This window comes from Seriola aureovittata, chromosome 10 (assembly GCF_021018895.1).
Source record: "Seriola aureovittata isolate HTS-2021-v1 ecotype China chromosome 10, ASM2101889v1, whole genome shotgun sequence".
Lineage (NCBI taxonomy): Eukaryota > Metazoa > Chordata > Actinopteri > Carangiformes > Carangidae > Seriola > Seriola aureovittata.
Window position 1 is genome coordinate 21,840,023 of NC_079373.1, and position 22,954 is coordinate 21,862,976.

The window sequence follows — 22,954 nt, forward strand, 5'->3', positions numbered from 1 at the left end:
TAAGCCTATTAGAAATTCCATTTCACATGTACATGGACTTTTCATCAGAGCCACAGAGATTAAAGTGACAGATTTTATCTTCTCTGGCATTAAACATGCTTGTGTGGCTTCATACACAGAAGCAACGTAAAAACCCTTCTCCATGGAAAATAACCATATCTGCTGCGATTAGGCCAGTAAGAACATTCAATAAAATCATACAGTTTATGTTTAAGAGTATGCGCTCCATCTGTCACAACAAAGTGACTGCATCACTGTGTTTGTCAGAATTTATTTTCTGTCCATATTTCTCCTTTTACAAACCAGTGGTTGTTGTGACACCAATGTTTGTCCACTTGGCAGAGCTGATGTTTAGACACTATAATCAAGCTACTGGGGTGAGACTGATAGAAATGACTCAGTAATGATAACAAGAATTAAATAAGGGGAGTCAACCAGAGCTGCCTTTAATTGTGAATCGTAAATTTCACAAGGGCAATCGAAGACGTGTTCCCACAGAACATAGACACACCTGCTCATGGCTGGCTATAATATCCAGGCAGTTGAATTTAATGGTGTCGGGCATGGCCACATTTCGGCACGAGGAAAGTGGGAATAAATTAAAGAAAAGAAAGCATTATGATTGAAGAGGAGTGCAGAAAAAAGAGCAATTATTTAACTGGGATAACAGCTCTGCTGAGGATCCACAGTGTTCATCTTGTCAGTTTTTACTGCTATGGGAGTGTCAGGCTGAGGGTGTTCTGTAGCACATGCATACGTGCATATTTGTGTATGCTTTTGAGCTGCTAAAGAATGCAAGCTAAAGAGTTGTTTTGACAGTGAAGCTGAGCTTAGAGGAATAACATTCAGCCTGCATGTCAGGGATCGCTCTTAATTACCTTCAATCTGAGCACCACTGTTTGTCTCACAGACTAATGACTTAGATGCGGATTAACCACTTGGCACTGTGCTAATTAGCCCACTAGCACTCCCTGGGCATCCCAATGTGAGCGTAAGACAAAAAGCCATCAACCAGGGGAAGGCATTATGCGCTTCTCCTCTGCTCCATCCAGCCTCTGACAGGAGAGAGTGTGGTGGGTTTGTTTGCAGGGAGGTCACTCAGGCATGTTGGGGTGGAGGCTGAGGAACATTTAGTAATCAAAGCACAGCATGTATGAGTGTGTTCAGTGGTGGAAGATGCACTCAGGTCCAATGCATTAATGTAAAAACACTTAATTAGTATGCATTCAAAATCCTACTTAAGTAAAAGTACAGAAGTATTATCAGTAAAATTGAAGTCAAGTACTTGCTCTGCAGTAAAAAAAGGTCCCTGTGGCTGATGTATTATAATATACCAACTTTATTAACTGGTAACTATATGTTACCATATGATGCATTACTGTTGGAGTTAGTTTAAGCAGAACTACTTTATACTTATTGTATGAAATGTGCTATATATGAATGAAGTGCATTTGTTGTTCTTATAGCTATTTTAACTGAGTTTTCAGCCCTGTAGTGAACCAAGATGGAGTCTAATGATCTAATCCAGCACGATTATAATTAAACATCAGTTTGTTCAACAACGATTCAATGCTGCAAATACTGTGGTTTTTATTTTACTTGAATTCTCTTTGAATAGAAACTATTAAAGGACTCAATGAAATGAATCATCTGTGCTCACTTAGCAATTAGCAGAATTACTTGGTCCGGCATGATGGCTTGCATCGGTGCATTTGATTTTCATGTCTGTATTTGTAAATTCTCTTTCTCTGCTCAGAGTCAGTTGATATCAGGAACTCATATTAGAGTTTTCTAATGAAGCACTGATGATAACTTTTGCCAGAATCAATCAGTATAATTACAAATATTTTTATATTTTCTTGTATTATCCCTGGGTCTTTCATCCCATATCAACAGCTGCCTGAAATCTGCAAACTGTTAACATTCTCTGAATCATATCATCTAAACATAACAGAATTAACATAAGCAAGATTGTCCCATATTGTTCTACTTCAGAAAAAAGATTAAGAGAGAAAGAATAACATTTCCTTTTTCCCGTTCAGTTCTTTATTTCTGTATTAAATTGTAATTTATTTAATTATTGCTGTGCTGTAGTCTAAACCTCAGGAAAGCCTATGGATTAAGCATCATAATTAAGCAATCCCAATAAAAACCACTTCATCCACTCAGAATAGTTAGAGCCAAAGATCAAAACTGTGGGGCTTAATCAAGCAATCATGTTTTTCTTTATATATATATATATATATATATATATATATATATATTCTTTTTTTTTTTTAATTAATTTGCGTACTATTTTTCTGTCTAAAAGAACAGGCCATTTCTATTTTCATATCTTCCAATTAGTCTGTTCAGGTAGCAGTACACAGACTTGTGAGTGATAGGTAGTTGGCTCTTGTTGTGAGACATTAGTGTTTCTTGCAGAGAGAAACTGGCAAACACAGATGAACATGAATAATTCCTATTATTCACACTGCCAATATGTAGCGCTTTGGGGGCAGTGTAGCTGTTTTAACTGTGCACAGATTTCAGGGCTAAATGAAGACAAAAATGTATGTTTTAATGAGATAACAAGACACAAACACTCACAATGCATATGGATGCAGAAAATAATCTAAACATGTTGTAGGTTGCAGTCACTTGTGGGCAAGGTGGATCAAAATGTGAAATTTAGTTTCGTTTAATTTTCAAAATGCACAAAAATATTATTTGGTTTATTTGTTGGAGTATAATACTCATTTAGAGATTTGACGTTTAACAGAAAATTCAAGCTCACGCTTGGATTTAAACTTCAAGGACTCACCTCACTGATAAGGAAACAAACAAGGAGGCATAAAATGCTGTGATTGCTAATACTGTATTAGTGGAAAAAAAATCATCAAGGTGACTGATGGTGTTGATGTCTTTGACCCATCACCACAGAAAACTGTGCCACCTATTCTCAGTCTGTTTGCATAGATTGAAACACCTGCGCATCCACACTTCTGCTTTTTAGTGGATTCTTTCTTGCCTCATGTGCTAATACAAGTCGACCACTTGTTCTAATATTCAGGTGCAGATAGGCCCCTCCCCCCTGCTTGCCCCTAATGATGCATCCTACAACAAAAGAGCCACCCTAAAATATTCTGGAGATGATGTCAACTTGACCCAAATGTTGCTTGCTGTGTGGAGGGTGAATATAAACGGTGACAGTGTGGTTCCTTTCTGTCCTGCAGTATTTCAACCACAATGCCATGAAGGAGGACAAATTGCAGTCTCTGTCAGTTAAATAGTCCATAAAGGCACCTATTCTGGTGTCCACCTGCCTCACTTTGAGCTTCATCCCCACGGGCTTGTTGAGCTTGAAAGCAGAGCAACCAAAGAACTTGATTGCCATTATGCAACCACCTCTCTGTGTGTAAGCCCTGTGGAGCTGGTACATGAAGGAATTGATCACAACCATTATGGTACTCCACTTGAAAAAATGTCCTTATTGTCATGTTATGTTGACAGTTTGTCCAGTGTTGTCATTTTTTATATATATATTTTATATATACAGCAGGAGCAGTTGCCGTGCATGTTCATCGTACAGAAAATGAATTCCCAAACAGAGTGTACCACAGTTAAGACATTGTAATTGTTACCATATGTCAAAATTGCTTTACCAAAAATAATATTTAACTATGTGTGTGAGTGTGTAAGTGTGTGTGAATGATATAAAGTAGTACAAGGAGATATAAATTACTAAACCACCAAAAGGTTCCACAATGTATCTCTGTGAAATTTTAAATGTCACCTGCGAACACATTTTTTTCGTTCCCTCTTTGACGTCCTCCCTCCTTGTTCACTTTTACACAGACACTGTGACACCTATGAAGAAACACATCTCGTCTGTTCGTTATCTTCAAGATTATTATTTTGTCTCATCAAAGCCAGCCCTTGAGTTAAACCCACTGCTGTAACAGACTTATTATGTGAACCCCGCAAGGTGGTGAATTCTATTTCTGGCTCTTCCTGTGAAATTCATATTCATTCATCAGAAGCTTTTTGAGGCTTGAGAGTTACAGGTGACTTTCACTGAAGCAGCAGGCATGCAGGATGACATGTTACACCTTAAACTGGATAAGCTGGTGCGAATACATTCGTAGACATATATGCTCAATATACGCACATGGATTCTCATTACATTCTTATTAGACATGAAATATGACATGGGGCGTTGAGTAGCTCACTTGGTTGCAGCATCCGCCCCATGTGCAGAGGCTACAGTTGGCCCCAGTTCGAGTCCCGCTTCGGACAGCCCTTTGCTGCATGTCATTCCCCCTCTCTCTGCCTCCCCATTTCCTGTCTCTCTCTACTGCACTATCAATAAGGGCACAAAAAGCCTGAAAAAAAACTGATGCATTCAAGCAGAATGTGATCTAAAAAGACATGAAATATGACATAAACATGAGAATCAATAATAGCAACATTAAAACACTTGACTTGATGTATGTTCACAAAAAGGGAAGGAACACTTCAGTGCTTCTGGTGTAATGAACATTTGTATTCTACACACATTGCAGACTATATTAGCAGATAAGAGGTCATTAAAGTGTTTTGAAAGGGGTTTCAATCAAATGAGGCTATAATTACGTATTAAGACATAGGATTTTACAAGATAATATATCTGCAGCAGGGTGAGGCTTGGATGGTGATGTTGCTTTTTTGTCTCCATTTGTTACTTCTCTTGTTTTCACAGTTGCTGACCACGTCTCTTGTCTTTGACATACCTCTTTTCTAGCGGCATTACTAGTCGAGTTTGTCTCATTTATCCATGTAAAACAATGTTGGGGGGGGGGGGGAGATAAATGAAATCTCCACTGGGCAGCAGTTGTAGAGTTGAAGACATTTTCCTAGTCACCCATATAGTGAGAGGTCACAGTCATTTAAACTCCCGGTGAAGTTGTTCACAGCAGGGTGTCACATGATAAGTGCTTTTAAAATAATTATGGTCACTAGACGTTAGTGTTAAGCCCAGTGCTCATTTCGCAGTAAGGCAGGAGTTTTCAGAAGAATGTTAAATTATGGAGCGCTCCCCAGGCCCTGAAAGATCAAATCAGAAAATCTAATTAGAATATAATACAGGTTATTGTCTTGTAAAAAAAAAAGATCAAAACTAGTCATTTTACCCTTGTTGGGTTTGTTTCAAGACAAGTTGCAACTTAATCATTCTTTCTGGTAAATCCCAACACAGCTCCAACCTGAGCAGTCTTTCATCTATAATAATGCATTGTATTTTATCATTTATTTTGAATATAAAATACATTAAAAGTAGGCAAGCTACAGGACAAGTACATAAAAATACTTGAGTACTGTAGTTGAGTATGTACACTCGATATCCGATTATGGGAAAACTATAACATTTTAGAAAATTTTTGAGAATTTATTGAAAATCAGAAACTTCAATGATTGGACTAATCAGCCTCCCTCGACTTTTGTATCTCCTGCAGATCTGTACTTTTCCAGGGAAATCAACCAGGACTATCTGGCATGGCAAAAAAAACAAAAAACTACAACTAAAGATATAGGTGGCCTTTCTATGCCTAATTTGATACTTTACAATTGGGCCTGTCACGCACACCACTTCTGACTGTAGCCCATTTTACACAGCCTGTTCACGACAGGAATGTTGCACCTTTATTCCGCCTTGCTGTTCTGTATGAAAGGCACCAACATGGAATGAGGGCGTTGTTGTTCCACATTTGTGCCGGCAGTGGAGATAGTTACAGAGGCAAATCGTCGTCTGTGTCAAAGGAAGAGCTGGCAAGGGTCTTCTTAATGGCATGTGGATCTCTGTATAAAAAGGGCTTACGTATATCTTAAGAGAGACTTGTATTGATCCGTGGGTTTGTTCTCCAAACTCCCTATGGATTCTGGTCACTTGCGATGCAAATAATATAAATCCAAAGGTAAAGTGAATCAGGCATGATATAACTAAATATCTGGGATGGTGAAATGAGAAAACCTCGCTGTCTCCTATCGTCCAAAATCCTGACTTTCCTGCAGGAACCGGCTCATCTTTTGTTCTCTTCTTGCTGGGTCAAGGTGGTTCGTGTAATTTGTGACTTGTTTAAAGATAATGCTTTACTGTCCTTCCAGCAATTACAAGAGATATTTGATATAACATTTCTTAGGATATCTGCAAATAAGGCATTTTATATCTTCTGAGGTTACCTCCTTTTCTGTTAATCTCCCTTGGTGTGATGCATGGAGATGGGAAAGAGATTTAGATACTGAATATATTGAAGATGATTGGCAGGCAGCTTAAGACTTGATCAGATCCATGTTTAAATGTAACAGACTGAGGGAGACTCAGAGGTTTCACAGGCTGCATATCACCCCTGTTACCTTGCGCAAAACAAATTGTTCCCTTTCTCCTCTATGCATTTAATGCCATTCTAATAGGGGGACGTATTACCGTTGCTTTTGGGAGTACAAACTAATTTCCAGATTCTGGGCATCTATTTCCAAAGTAATTGGTGGGATATATAAAAAAAAAAAGGTTTTCCTCTTAGGCCTTCCCTCCAGGGTACTGCATCTCCCTGCATCACACTATGCATTTCTTAAGAAGCTCTTTTTAATTGCTCAAAAATGCATCTTGCAGATTTGGGTCAAAGGCTTCCTGCCAAGTGTTACCCTCTGGTACAGGGAGTTTTTTTTTAAACCCTCCCCCAGAAAGATTACAGGCTGTCTTACAAAGAAAAGATAAAGGTTTGATCACCTTTTCTACATGATTCACCCGAACACCTGAAAAACGCACCTCTAAAGGGTAAGCGCTTTTGTAAGTGGAAGACCCCAGTTATGAGACATAACATGATTCAGCTAGTGAGGACTGGTTATGCTAAACTCACATATACATATAGTGGACTGGAAACAATATTTTACTTAATTTTATGATCAATTAAGATACTTGTTTGATGTATATGTTGGTTTAACTCTGTGTGTTATTTAACCATCATTCAACCAATCATTTCTGTGTTTTTGTTGGATGTGCTGTATAGCTGTCTTGGGTGAGGGTTATTGCGCACTATATTGTAAGTTGTGCTGTTCCTTGTTTAAACTTAATAAAAAAATCAAACACTGACATCTTTTTTAACCCTTTTCTGTGCCACTTCAAATTGTTGTCAGCTGCATCCTGTTTGATTTAATTTTCCTTGAGATGTGTCAAGAACTTGATTGGAGTCCATCTGTGGCAAATTGGATTGATTTCACTTGGTTTAGAAAACACACACCTGTGTATATAAAGTCTCGCAATTTACACTGCATGTCAGGACAAACACTAAGCCATGAAGTCCAGGGAACTCTGTAGCCCTCTGTGATAAAATTGTGCTGAGGCAGAGATGAGGGCAAGGGTATATAACCATTTCTAAAGCTTTGACTTTCCCAAGAGCACACAGGCCTCAATAACGGTGAAATGGAAGATGGGTGTGACCATCAGGACTCTTCTCAGAGTTGGCTGTCAGCCATACTGAGTAACCAAGCAGGGAAGGGGCTTGGTCAGGGAGGGGACCAAAAACCCAACAGTCACTCTAACAGAGCTTTAGAAGTCTGCAGAGATGGAGAACCTGCTGGAGGGATGAGCATCTCAGCAGAACTCCAACAATCAGGCCTTTGTAGAGTAGCACAAGACAGAAGCCAGTTTGAGTAAAAGACATATGACAGCCCGCTTGGAGTTTGCCAAACAGCATTTAAAGGACTCTGGAGGGAGTCTGGTCAGGGGCACAGGTCAGAGTTGAGTTAATGATGAATGCAGCCAAATATGGAGAAAAAACGGCTCCAGAGTGCATGTGACATGAGACTGAGGCGACGGTTCACCTATCAACACAACAATGACCTGAGTGTCTTTGAGTTGCCCAGCCAAAGCCCAGACTTAAACCCCATAGAAGATCCAATCTGATGGTGCTTGAGGAGGAGTGGGACAAACTGCCAACTCAAGGTGTGCAAAGCTTGTAGAAATGTACCCAAGAAGACTTGTAATTGCTCCTAAAGGGGCTTCTACAGGGTAGAATTCAGGGACTGAATTAAGGGTCTTTTGTAAATGAGATTCCAGTTGTTGTTTTTTTTTGTTGCTTTTTTTCTAAAAACATGTTTTCACTTTGTCATTATGGGATTTTATTCTTTTAAAATACACTCTGCAACACAACAAAGTGTGCAAAAAGTCAGGGGGTCTGAATACTTTCTGAAGCCACTTCGGTCAATTTCCACCACTGATGGTGTTTGTCCATCATACAAATTTTACCACATCACATCACTCCATAGACATTGATGATGACCCTGTCTGCTTTTGCCAATTAGGCATTGAAAGGAAAAGTAATTGCTTGTCTGGCAATATTTTTTTGTATTAAGGAAAGTCTTACAAATCTACAGCACGCTAACTGTAGGGAAGTCAGAGGTGATGGGCCTAATGTAATTCAATTTAACATTTCCTCAAAAGCACTTTCATTCAATAAATCAATACAGTTATAGAGTTATAGTCAATTTCAATGCTGCCCGAGGAAGGGTGGTGTGTCTGAAGAGCACAGTCATGATTGATTGTTTTACAGGTGATATCGAGTGAAACATTAAAGAATTCTAACAATTTTTAATTTATAGGAACTACATCTTTCCAGTTTATTTGTAGCAGCCTAATAGGTGGTGAGCACTGGGATAACTGCTAAGTATTGACTGCATAATTGTGTGTGTGTGCTCACCTACATCTCAAAAAACGAACTCACGGCAGAAGGCAGCACTATCTACCATTTTCATTGTACATCACACATTGTCAGGCCTAAATAAGTGCTAATAGCTGGTGATACTTTAGTTTGCTTTGATTGAACAGTTCCTGTGTATGTGCATTACAACATGGGAAATTATCTATGGAGAGAATGTGCAAGATGGTTATATTTTTACAAATTTTAACAAATCTTTCTTTTTGTTGTAGGCTGTACCTGTATGGCAGAGATGCCCTGAAAAGTTAGGAAAAATAATATGTTTTTATTATTTTTGTGGAAGTGCAGGTGCTGATTTGTCACTGGTAACCTACTAATTATTATATGCATAGAAAGCGGCCCAGCTCATAGTTACTACAACTGTTGTTTTGCCTTCTTTGGGTGTTTACATGCATTTGACATAGGTTTAGCTAATAAACTAATGTTTTTAAAAGCTGAGAAAAACAAGGCATTAGGCTACTTATTACCCACTGAACACCATTACCGCGCACTAGTTCGCCTCCTTCCCTTCGTTTACACTCTGCAGAAAGCAGCGAGTCCAGGAAACAACGTTTGAGACTCGGCCCGGTGACCGAGGTTTGGGGCGTTGACCAAACTTCACTCAGACCAATCGGAGTTCACGGTGAAACTTTGTAAACAACTCTTACACGTTGTTTTAAAGCTCATCTTCTGTATTTACTCCAAAATGACTCGACGGTGCTGCAGCCACGAGAGTCCGGACTGTCTAAACAGGTGAGACGCAGCTGTGTTTGGTCGCAGTTTCTAATTTGTACTATGTTTTTGGGCTGCCTGTGCGCGCGTGCTGAACGTTTGTATGTGTGTTCTCGTGACTCGTAGTAGTAGCGGCGCTGGTGCAAAACAGCTGTCATGTAGTGAAAGAAGAGGAGGAGAAAAGTCTCAAGGATATTTTTTATACAACCAGAAACATTAGGGCTGTGTAACAGTACATAATGTTGCCTTTCCTACAACACAACGTTAGGAGATTCCTGTATTAACTGAATGACGTCGCCACTATAGTAAAACGTGAAACTCCTGTCTTGAGTAGGCTAACCAAACATACACTTTACAAGTCTCTGTTAGATCACTGCTCTCCGTTTTACTTATGCTTTGACTGTTGTACCACTGAAAGATTCACCAGAGTTTGACAGATGTGTTAAAATCACTTTATCAGTAGATGAGACTTTAATTCAATGGAAAGGCTTTTAAGGGTGTGGTGATGTTCCCATTTCAGTGGCCAAGGACTGATAGTGGCAAAAAAAAGTCTTATAGTTCCCCTGAGACTTGGTGCTTCCACCTCTGTCTCTCAACTTTTTAGTTTTTTTGTCAAGAAGCGATGAGGCTATGTGTTTTATGTAGAATAAGGGCTCCAGAGAGAACTTAATGGTTTAAACTTAACAAGCCTTTGGTTGATTTCTCAGAGTAATTTCAGCAAGCAGGCTAATGATGGAACAGAGGTCATTAAAATCACTCAGCATTTGCCCACTGACTGAATCAGACATACCTTTTATAAGGCAGCTTTACAGCCTGTGAATGTGTCAGAGTGCTGGTAAATGTAGGAGTTAAGAATTGCTTTGAGACATGGGCTCACGGGTAGACACTGACAGGAGTAAGTGTTCATGTTAAAGTGTCTAATTATGTTTTAAAAGATTTTTATAATGTATCAAATAGTAACAAAAGCTTGTTAATGACAGCTATGCTTTTAATTTTCAGTAAGATCATGAGTGGGAATTTTCTCTCTATCCTACACACTCACAAACTCACTCACTCATGTACTCGCAGACTATAAGTTTCTGTCCAGCCTAAACAAACCATTGCTGCTGTTGTCTATGAGCTCCAGTGGTGCAGAAAGTGAACTGCACCATAGACGTGCTCTGTTTTGTTGCCTGCTGTTTTACTGTTCGTCTCAACAGCCTGCTATAGGCTACAAAAGTCTTCATTCAGAACGGATGTGGGCATAACTTTCGTTGTGGAACGTCAACATCTGCATGCTCTGTGTTCCCTCAGCACGCCCACCTCAGCTAAAGGAGGGGTTGAGGAAAAAGGGGGAGGGAAAGCTTCCTGTCAGAATGGCTGAGAAACTGAAGTGGCTGAAGTTGCGGTAGAGACTCAGGCCTGGTTGAGGGGGACTTTATGCAATCATGATTGTATTCTCTGTAACTTCTCTGGATATGTTATGTTATGTGGCTCAATTCTTTTCAGTGCATTTGTGGTTTGGACAGCTCACTAAGATTATTTCATCTCGATGGCACCGTGTTCTTTGTCAGTAGGTTTCTAATTTAAAGCACTTCTGTAGTCACTTCTCTGTCACTGTGTGACAAACAGCTTTCGGTAAAGGTTTAACAGGCGGTATATACTCATCTCCAAAACTCCTCAGACTGTAAATGACTTAGTGGTATTTATGGCTCTATTACTGGCAGCTTTTGGCTTCTTGATATTGTTTTGGATGTAAAATGACTCTATGACATTGAAGTGTAAACTCTGAGCTTTAACTGTGATGATATTCAAGCCATGCTGGATAAATCACTCCAAAGAGAAAAATTTGTCACTTAGCTGCTTAATCTACACTAATATAACATGTTACAGATACCATGGAAAGCAAAGCAAAAACAGATGGGAATTTAATTTTCAATAAATATCACATTAACTATTTTTTTCCATTGACCATTGATGTGTGGACATAGTTTTAAATGTGAATACTGTTTTCACAAATTCTTTAAGATTGCTCCATTTTTGCCCTGATGTGAACAGCAGCATTGATACCGTTATATCATGTCCAAAATAATCAAACTATGCACCTAAATAAAAATGTGTGTGTTGTTGCCTCACGTAAGCCAGCCCACTGTTCCCACTGTGCTAAATGTGGTCTGGCAAAGCTCAATTGGCATGATGGGTAGATGATTAATATTTTTGTCCTTCACTTGGATATAAACTCTTCACACACCTGACTGGATGAACACACCACTGACTGGTCTGTCATTTGTCTTTCATCTGATTTGACATCTGGAGAAACACTTGGTGGCTGTGCTGGAATCGCTGTGAAATGACTCCCTAACTACCAAGTAAAATAAGTTTTTGAATCCATTTGAAGTGAGAAATTGGCCCTAAAGTTTCCAAATGATAACTCAATCTATGTATCACACTTTGTTTCACCAGATTGAATGTAATGAGAGACAGCAACTGCACGTCATTGTCTAAAATTTACCCATACGTCACTGATCAGTTCATCACACGACAGGCGGGCTCAGTTACTTCGCAGTGGATGTTGGCTCTTGAAATAACAGCTGAGCTTGCAAGATGTAATGTGGTTTTGCTAAATTTGTAGGTGACTGAAACAAAAATGTTTTTCAGAGAATGATATTTTTATATCTGATCATGCATTCTGTTCACGCTGAAATGTTTACCACTGTTGGAGTTCTACCAAAAATCAAAACCTTAACTTTCTTGTCAGTAATCTGAAAGAGTTGTTTGTTTTCCTGTTGCGTTGCTCTTACAGATAACCACCTCGCAGACTTATATGAAACACACTGGCGTCATTGCTTCCTGTCACACTATACACAAACAAGGCGTATGTCAGCAGTGACAGACAGACCGTGTTGTTGTGGTGGTTTGCCTTAAAATGCACAATGCAGTGCAGACGCTGTAGCTGTGAGTGAGAATCACCGTTACTGGCTTAGCGCTGTTCATGTAACATCAGTACACAACTGTACCAGATACAGGTGAAGAGAAAAAGAGTGTTTATTCATGCAATCAGCATCTTTCTGCATCCAATATTAGCAGGGTTGTAGTTGTGTTTGTGTGTAGGACAGACAAGGTAGCTATATCCTACAAAGAGGTGTTATTTACAAGTTGTTTTTTAGTGATAAGCATCAGTTGTTTCTTAACAGTAACGATATTTACATGATTTCGTGGTTGCGCTATGAGCTGGGTAGAAATGACTACTCCTCTTGTAGTATCACATGCCTGTATGCACCATGCACACCTCAGTGAACGCTCCATTCATCATCCAAAACCTACAACAGGTGATGGAAGTATTGAGAACTTATTTTTACCCTAAACTCAACCCGAAAATTGAAACATAGCAACCGAACTGAAGCTGTAGTTTGTTGTTGCTGCTGCTCAGCCTCAAGTAAGTGAACAATGTCTGTGTGTGTGTCTGTTGGATACAAAGAATCCCGGCAAACGCTAATGAAACATGAGTCGGTCTGTGAGAAGAACTTAAAGACAAGGTTGAAAATGAAACAGTTCTTTAATGGCTGACTGCTGGCACGTCTTCAGTGCTGCAGCAGCAGCAGGAGGAGGCAGAGGAGGCAGAGCAGTGTCATATTGTGTGTACAGATGTGTCTAGTATAGAATTGGACCAGGATCAACAACGAGGCTCTGCAGCTGCTCTGCAGGAAGAACGTCCAGGCTGTGCCAGCGTACATACTTACATGGGTTACACATTAAAGTGGCCGTGTCAAATGAACTGTCTGCATGTTATATTACAGCAGTTTGTATATTCATTTTCTGCTGTTTGTGTGCTTTTGGTTCCAGTTGGCTTCAATAATACACTTAGGAATCTTGTTTTACATTCGCGCATTAAAGCACCAGTATCACAAAAAAACTAATTTCAACAATTTTACCCACATTAAATTTGTATATATTTGCACTAGATTGACTTGTCTGTTTCACATCACAACAAATGACAGCTTTGTGTCTTTATAAATCTATAATGTACTGACTATTGCACCGTTTTTTTAGCTGTTTATACAAACTGTTTGTTTACTGTAATTCATCATTTTGCATTATTAAAATGAGCACAATGTGTGTGTCTGTCTGCTCGCTGAGGCTTGTCGTGTGGTGTTTTTTGAAGTGCTCAGTGAAGTAGAAACATGACTTTTTTTTGAAGTCACCATCACACAAGAGTTTTTTTTTTTTGGTAGTGGGTACAGTTAGTTAGTTAGTCAGACATTACAGCTGTTTTAAGGTGTGTCTCGTTGTCTGATAGGTGTATCAGCTGTTGACATTGCAATAGTGTGGTACTGAAAATTCCCCTGAGTGCCTACGTCAAGGCATATCAACGCATCTCCCAAAGGTACACTCTGAGTTGTTGTGTCATGAAGTCTTTTTTTTCTTTCGAAGTGGTAGGCAGCGTCACTTTTCTTGAACTGATTTCTTTCCACTTACAACTTATCTTGCAATCGATCTCTACATGTGTTAGTTACAGTTAATGGACCAAAAACAGGTGCTCTGCAGAAGTCTCTTTTTTTTTTTTTTTTTTTTTTTTAGAAAGACGTCATATTCAGTCTTGAAAACTCTACGTGTTTACAACACTTTTTAGAAACGAGGGTTGATTATGACAGAATAAGAATTTTAGGTTTATGAATTTAAAGATTTTTTTTTCTTTATTATAATGACAATATCAAGACTAGATAAAGGACATGGTTTTCTCAGTACATCATATGTGGCTCCTCTATTTTATGTTTTCTAAGCCCCAATACAATGTATCACTCATCTTTGCATCTTTGCATGTAATAATGATGCAGTGCTTGAACAATGGTGACTTTTAACTGCAGAGGAATGCTGTATTGGATTAAGCATCCTCTTGAGCTCATTGGGTTTTGATTCTGCTCTTTTCAGTTTCTTGTTCACTCCGCTGTGAGTGGTATTAATGTGGCAGCGGTTTTTTTTTTTTAGTCCGGGGTTTAGTTCATTCATGTTAAAACTCTGACCTCTAGTGGTTAGAAAAAATTCTGCAAAATGAAGACATCTCATCTGCATCTATGCAACATCATGGGCAACATGTGATGCACCAGGGTATCCCCTCTCATAATGTGTACTTAGGATATATTAGACACACATCAGTCTGGCTATCAACACTATGCTGTATCACCTTGATATGCATACTGACTTTCAAAAGTATAAGTAAATGTAAAGATTGGGTTTTAAGAGCTTCCATCGAATTCCAATCAGCTGATTCTACAGAGAGACTTTATCATACGACTGTAAATAGACATCATCAGCACTAACCATTGTTTGCTGTCATCTGTAATTATTTATTGTGAATAGTTTAATTTTCATCATCACTAATTAATTTTACAATAGTTTTTATAGTCTTCTGTAATATCATCATAATATTTAGCTTGGGGGAAAGTGAGTTTACATTAGGGCTGAGCAATGTACAAACAAAATCACATTGCAGTTATTTCTGACAGATATTGCGATATGAGTCACGATTTCAGAAGGAATGGTGCTGGTTTTTCATTTCATTTTCACTGGAAAAAAACAAAATAATGCTGATGTGATTTTTGCTGGGGTCTGTACCAAACAAGCATGTTCCTTTACGTGTGGAGAATATCATTTGTAGGCCGGGGCATCTCAGTAGCACCGCAAAGCTTATAGTTTACGGTATGTGAGACACATTTTCAAAACCAATTGCAGCTCCTGCCGATTGGATTATTGCACTTGGCCATATTGCAGTTTTGATAATATTACGATTAACTGTTCTGTCCTAAAGCTGCACGGTGGTGCAGTGGTTAGCGCTGTCGCCTCACAGCAAGAAGGTTCCGGGTTCGAGCCCCGGCTCGGCCATGGGATCTTTCTGTGTGGAGTTTGCATGTTCTCCCCGTGCAAGTGTGGGTTCTCTCCGGGTACTCCGGCTTCCTCCCACAGTCCAAAGACATGCAAATGGGGACTAGGCTAATTGGATACTCTAAATTGACCATAGGTGTGGCTGTGAGTGTGAATGGTTGTCTGTCTCTATGTGTTGCCCTGCGATGGACTGGCGACCTGTCCAGGGTGTACCCCGCCTCTTGCCCGAAAAGATGCTGGGATAGGCTCCAGCCCCGCCGCGACCCTACTAGAGGATAAGCGGTAGAAGATGGATGGATGGATGTTCTGTCCTAGTTTACATTGAAATAAATGTTTTTATCGTAGCATATATTTTGTGTCTTACTTTATGAATTTGTGGTTCAGGCACAACTATCTGAATGTGATGACAGAAACATATTTACTATAATATCATGTGCTGTGTATTTTTATATTATTAAGTCCATTTCTTTCATACCTTGATGGATGTAATTAGTAGCTCAGGAGGTGTGAAAAATGCCATTTAGATATTCAGATAGCATAATTGATGAATGAACAATACATGATAACACTGTTCTAGTAATGATAAGATAAAATGGCAAGCACCTGATGAGTGGTCATAAGCACTTCAATGTACAGAGTTATAGGAAACACTGGGTTTTTGCTCCTTTAATGCCTATGGGCGCTGTTCTCATATCTCACCACTAGATAGCAGAAAAGTCACGCTGATGAAATGAAAAACTCAGGGTTTAATGGTACACACAGTGAATACCATCTCTTCGTTGTGACATGGTTGTGTGAGCTGTGTGAGCATCTGTCAGCTTAAGTTGTAATACTAAAAATAATGAGGCTTTTCTTAAGGTCGTTTTCCCTGCAACAAAAGGTGTTTTACAGTTGGCAATCATTTGAAGTAATTGTATTTTAGAGCTTTTTGTTATCTTACTTTGAGAAATAGAGACACATTTTTAACTGAAGAAGCCATAGTTCTTAAATGTTGAATGCTTTTTAAACACGAGAAGCTGTACAAAAACTTAACATCAATAAAATATTCTGAAATTGGCAAAGATTTGGATTTAATTCATGAACTAACTGATGAAAAAATAAGTACAAAAAAGTGTTAAGGCTTGATATCCAGCCATAATTAGCTTATGTAGATCAATAATTGAGGCAGTTAAACTAGTCCTCACTCTGCCTGTCAGTGGATTGTTGCCACACGTTTCCATGCAAAATCAATAAATATTTTAAAGTAAATATCTTTCACACCATTACAGCGTAGAGTTACCAAACCATGCTCAGATTTGAATGGATACTAATAACCAATCTGACAATGTAGATGTGATTTTCTTTACATCACTGGTTTGTGCAGAAATATAGATCCATAAAGAATCGAGACATTTTGAATGCAGCAGCCAGCTAACATAGCCTTGACTGTCTAGCATGAACAATAGGAAACAGACATGCAGGGGATGTGAGAAGTGGAGCTAAAGGCAGAGAAAGCATTAACAAGCTAGCTCCCCTGCTTAGACCTGTTTCTCTTTGAAGTCAAGCTACATGGCCTTCTGTAGGCTCCTGTGACCCCGAAGTCTGACCCCAACTTGGAAGTTTATACTAGACGCAAAACCAATCTAGAGTGTGTTCCACTGAGAGGATGGATGTGGATTAGATGGGAATGTAGCGTGTGTGGGTATGTATGCTTGTGTGTGTGTGTGTGTGTGTGTGTGTGTGTGTGTGTGTGTGTGTGTGTGTGTGTGTGTGTGTGTGTGTGTGTGGTGTGTGTGTGTGTGTGTGTGTGTGTGTGTGTGTGTGTGTGTGTCTGGAAGAGAGACAGAGAGCACGACAGAGTGAGAGAGAAACGAACACTGATAAGAAGGTAAAAGAGGCCAATTAAAGACAGAGAGCCCTATTCAGAATGCTCATATACCTTAGGAAGGATGTAGTATTTTGAAACGCCAAACATTTCCCAGAGTGAAGCCCTATGGAGAAAAGAACTGAGCCGTATTGTCGCTTGGTGTTATTCCTTCATTTTGTGCTCTGAATCTCCTTGTGTAATGAGGTGGATGGCTCAGGATGCTTGGGAGTCACTTGAAGGTTAGGTAGCTGTGTGCGTATGCATATGTGAACGTTTTTGTGGTGTGTTTTAATTGAAAGTAAACTTCCCTTGATGAAGAGTTTCCAGTGAAAGGTGAGCTTTGTACAGTTATGACAACATGGACGATGAACTCTAGTCTGAATTGTATTCTTACATGTGATCTGGTGTGTGGCAGGTAATGAACACGTGAAGGTCAGACCCTCGATCAGGCTGCATGTTCGGATTGCATATACCCTACAGAGACACACACACACACACACACACACACACACACACACACACACACACATGCACACACAAATGTACATACAGTATGCAGCCATGCTCCCTCTGAGACCCTCGCACATAAACACACACTCATTTCACACCCTTTCGTCACTACACTGCACATGCACAGTGGTTCCAGTGTGTGGAATTACAGGAGGAGAAACAATCTGAGTTCCCCAGCTAACTGTGTTTATCCAGGCTGGTGGAGGAGGCCTCTCTCTGGGCTGCCTCACTCCATCTCTGAGCCCTCCAGCCTCTTTTGATGTGGACACTGTGGACTAGTTTCAACCCCTGGGCCATGCTGTAAGCAGTGTTCTGTTGTGTTTCTTCCAAAATCAGAAATGAGTTGTAGCTGCTGGGTGTTTTCCTGTGTTTTTTCACACACAACCAGTGAGTCTCAGTCTGAGCTCTCCCTACACGTGGATGACCTGCACTCCTGAACAATTCTTGCGTAGATCCACACAGAGCTGTTGCTGCTCTGCAAACATGCAGCTCACGCTCCTCCTTCTGTGTAGACACGGCATTACACAACGTACAACATTACAGGAACATGATCACATGATGTACTAGGATCTTACATAGTGTATGCTGCAGACGGCCCATACTGTCTCCCAGACTTGCACTTGAAGTTCGCACACAAGTCGGAGGAAATGTCTCGTACTAGCATTGTTATAAAAGGGTGAACGCACACTTTCATTATGCGTGGGTGTAAATGTTACCCTCTTTGACGGACTCTTCACCTCCTGCTATTGAAGAAATTGCTCTTTTTCCTGAGGGTAATTGGCTTCCCCCGACTTGTCACATCAAGATGAATGGCTTAATTTGTGAAGGCATGTGGCCCTAACCTGCTTAATTAGAACAAATAAATCCACCAGGTCGGGTAAAGGTCACCGCAGAAGTTGGTCGTTTCACAAACTGTTATATCAAGTCTATCCGACTGACTGACTGTCCAGCCGTCGTGTCCTTTTCGCTTGCTGTGTTTTTCACCCTTCTCGATTCATCTGGTAGACTGTTAGAGGCTTCAGCTCCTCTGTGTGCGTGAGCCTGTCAGTGTATGCGTGTTTCATTAGCATCAGAAAAAGAAATGGTTTAAAAATAGATTATATAGATGTGTGTGCCTGAGTCCGTATCTGCATCTGTCTTTCTATTTGTCTTCAGGTGTGAAACCGCAGATGAGGCTGTAATAATATTATGTGGTTGTGATTCCTCACCCAAATACTTTTTCTCTCTTCTTCCCACACTTCACTGTTCGTCTCTCTGTCTCTGGACACTCCACATTTAATTTCTACTCTACTGTGCCTCTCCAGAACAGCTGCGATTTCTGTCATCCTTTTCATTATTTCATCTTTTTTTTACTCCAGTGAACCATAATTGAAAATAAATTGACTTTGATGTAGACTGCGGCAAGATTTAGGAAAGTAATATTACATAGTTCTGGTGTGTATTAGACTTTTAACAGCTATGATTTAGATTAGCCAAGTTCTGTTTTAATCAAACGCTCGATCAATACTGGATTTCATATGCCTGTACCATTATTGTTTTTTCGTGAGCAGTCATTTTGATAAGTATTCCTTGATTTTTTTTTTTTTATTGTTAAGGAGTGACCAAGGTATGTACTGAGCTGGACATTTTACAGCTGAAAAAATAGACTTATCAGTATTCTCTGGTGCTGTTTCACTGTTTCTAAATGACCTCAAACATTTCTTTGGCATTTCTGTACTGCAATTTCTTTGTTACTTATTGGCCGACACACTGATACTGATATATCTGTAATGGCTTAACACTGGCCAACAAGTACAGTCTGGCTGTGGTTTTAATGCAGGGCAGTAAGTGGCACAAATAAAAAAAAAAAAAAAAAAAAAAAAAAAAAAAATTCGCTTTTGGGGGAATGACAAATTATTAATGTCGGTATGTTTTAGGATTACACGAGTTATGCATTGACTTTAGAAACATGCAGGATTTTATTTCTGTAGCTCTGGCCATTATGATATTGTAATAAAGTAAATGCTGAGATCTCAGCTCGCAGATCAGATCATTGTTAGCAGTTAGTTTTAAGTGCGATGTATCATAATCGATCCAAGCTATGAAAGTAATACTGACGCTTTTCTTTTTCTTTAAAAAAAAAACAAAAAAAAAAACAATGACACCACAGTCCATTTCTTACTTTGTGTTAACGGACAATCCCAGTTTCTGCCTATTGACACCGCAGCCCATTTTCTCCAGCTTTGTGCTTTGTAAATCTATTTTATGGTGGAATTTTTACTTACAAAGCTTTTTTCCTCACTTTACATGACAAAATACACAAGCCCTGATTACTGGGGCAGTTCTGCTCATTCGCTCTCAAATGACCCAGCTATTCAACCTGGCTGAGCAACAGTAAATGGTGTGATCCGGCCGCCAGCTTCTCCTCCTGCCCATTAGGTACCATCAGACTGCCTCTCTCCATCTGAACCTCCTGTAAACAAATGAGCCAGCTGTCGCGTTGGACTGTGAGAGGAGACATCAACCCCTATCCCTCGCTCCATTCTCCAGTCTAAACACACACAATCCCTCCATCTTGCCCCCCCCCCCACCCCCCCACTCCCCACCCCATCGTGCAACCCATAACTTGGCTCATTCCTTCACAGTGCATAATGATGTCAAAACGGTGCCCCTCCAGCACACACATATGTACTTTATTCTCTCACTGTGGCTGGCTCTAGTGTTATACTTGCTGATTTACAGTAAGTCACAATCCCTGCCCCATTTCCTGGAAAGTGGGACAAAGGTCATTAAAGCCTTATGTGACTCAGGTGGGCATCCTCATGTGTTTATTTGTGTCTGAGGTGTGTGAGACAGAGAAGAAGAAGAAGAAGAAGAAGAAGAAGAAGCGAGAGCATGTGTGAGACACAAATGGGGCAGAGGGCCCAGTGGAGGGGTACCCCGATAGGCCCTGAATTCCCCCGAGCAGCACCCAGCATAGAGGAACAACTATGGCCTTTGTTGGTCACCCCGTGGATCTCACACACAGTTAATATAGACTTTTCCCACTGACTCTGCCAAGAGTCTGAAGTCATTTAATGAAGTGGCGGCTGAGTTTAGAAGGAGCTAGTGTGCTCGCTGCTCGCACTGACAGAATGGAAAATGTCTGTGTTATGCAGCGAACAGCGAGTGACAAGAGGAGTGTGTTCTGATACTCACCTCTCAGCACACACACAAATGCATTAGGGATACACACACACACACACACACACACACACACACACACACACACAGACGGGTACAACAAAGCTTCATCAGGAGAGACAGTGACTATACAAGTTCACACATGCATTTCTTCTGCATGGTCATGGCTCATTCATCCAGGGATACATCACTGATTCAGGCTGGTTTGGAAGCAGCTACGAGCCGGTCTAACAATATCAGTGTCCCCCGCTGAACTCACAACAACTTCACTCTTAAATTGGCTTTTGGTCTCTGCTTTGTTTCTGTGAATCTAGAAAGTTTTTGTATACGGGAAGTGGGACAAACTTTCTCAAGGCCTAAAACCGGTGTGCTTGTGGCACTCATGTACTTAAAATGAGAAAGCCTAATTGTTTCACAAATTCTTTGTGGATATCTCTTTGTTTGGTTCATTTATCAGAGCAAAACCTCACCTTTCATGTCCATTTTCACGGCTGTCTATTTATCCACTTGTGCTATGAATGGACAGTATCTCTGTATGTATTTGGTCGCACTTCTATTCAAGTCCCTATCTTTTCATCCATCTATGGGCAGATTGCAGTCTGTTTTGGTGTCCTATTGTGCAGCTGTCAGTTATTTTCAAAACACTCGAGTGTCATTTGCCTCAGATTCCATCCCTTTCAATTCTCGTTTCTTTTCTATGGCTCCACTAGCGTACATCTCATTGAGTGTGCATCAGCGGGCAGATTCATTCTTCTCTTCTTCTAAAAGCACATTTCTTTTTTCATAGCAGCCATAAGCCTCCTTTTTAAATCCACGGACAATGTGTTTTTGTCCATCCTCCTCCATCCTTTTCAGTGGAGAGTGCAGGGATTCTCTCTCTTTCTCTCTCTCCCTCTCTCTCTCTCTCTCTGTCTGAGGGCATCTGGGGGGACCCCAGAGTGTGGTGCTTCTCTTGAATCTCAATTGTCTGTCTGTAATGAACCATGATGAAAGATAACAGAATGAAATGTAATAATTCATGTGGGCCTCGGTGAGGAGCACGTGGCTAGCGGTTGGCCCGGGCCGTGATAGCCTCCTGCTCGGCTCCCAGAACAATACGCCGGCCCTGCCAGCACCACTCGCCCTGCTCTGGTCCAGCAATCTTGTTGTTCTGTCCTCTCGCTGCTATTCAGAGTCACTTAACGCTGGAAGGCTGTCTGTGATCACTGACATGCCAGAGCATCTCTTTGGGAAACAAGGCAAACTGTCTCCTTGGATCCACTGTCTTCTTGGAATTCCTTCATTCTTTACCCCTCACCTCTTTTTTTTTATATGTTTGGGCCGTCTTGTCAGGCTTTTGACCCATAGTTGAGTTTGTCAGATGGAGCCTAACAATGTCAACTTCTTGTCCTCGCACAATGTTCCTCCTCTTTTGTCAATTGTTTTAATTGTCTGTCTTTGTCTGGTACTTTTCATGATGGTTCCAAGAACAAAGGGATGTTTTATGTCCTTTACTTATCCAGGGAAAGCTGAAACAACACACTCACAGCTATTTACCAGCAATGTCCTGTTTCATATTCAGACAGCACCCCACACCTTGGAGCTGTGTAGTCTCCTACTTTTGGGCGCTGAGCTGCTTAAACTGAATAGCTGAGGATTAAGTGTCTTGCTCAAGGAACCATTGTCAGAAGTTATCCAGTTATCCTTTTGTCATTCCCTTTCCTTAACTAAATTTTTCCAACCTCTCAAACTAGCATTTCTCCTTTGGTCACAAGACTGCTTCTTTAACTTCTGTCCCAGTTTCATGGCGCTATGGGTCTGATTATGCACGCCATCTATCTCGGAGCTACGGTTTGCTTGTGACATTGGCAATCAAAGAATTTAAACTCATGAGAAATGCTAAGAATTTACTCCATGACAAGAGTTTGAGACAGCCTGTGACCTTCCCACTCTGCCCGGTTATTCAGTAACTTTCCCAAGCTAAGACTGAGAATTGAATCCAATGAGACTATTCAGGATGCTGTATTATCGAGGGACATCATGTACCTGATTTTAATTTACTGCTTTGAAGGCTGCTTGTCTGCTTTAGGTCTGTGCTGTCCTATGACAAATTATGTGGTGTGGATGTTGGTGGTGGAAGATGGCAGTGGAGACGAGG

General features: G+C 40.3%; 1 long non-coding RNA gene across 1 annotated transcript in view; it reads left to right on the top strand.

Moving 5' to 3' along the window:
- Window positions 1-9,357: 9,357 nt before the first annotated feature.
- LOC130175880 (uncharacterized) overlaps window positions 9,358-22,954 on the top strand; it is a 102,088-nt gene continuing 88,491 nt past the window's right edge. Inside the window, exon 1 of the long non-coding RNA XR_008828799.1 lies at window positions 9,358-9,461. This is a non-coding gene — a long non-coding RNA (uncharacterized LOC130175880). The remainder of the gene's footprint in view (window positions 9,462-22,954) is intronic.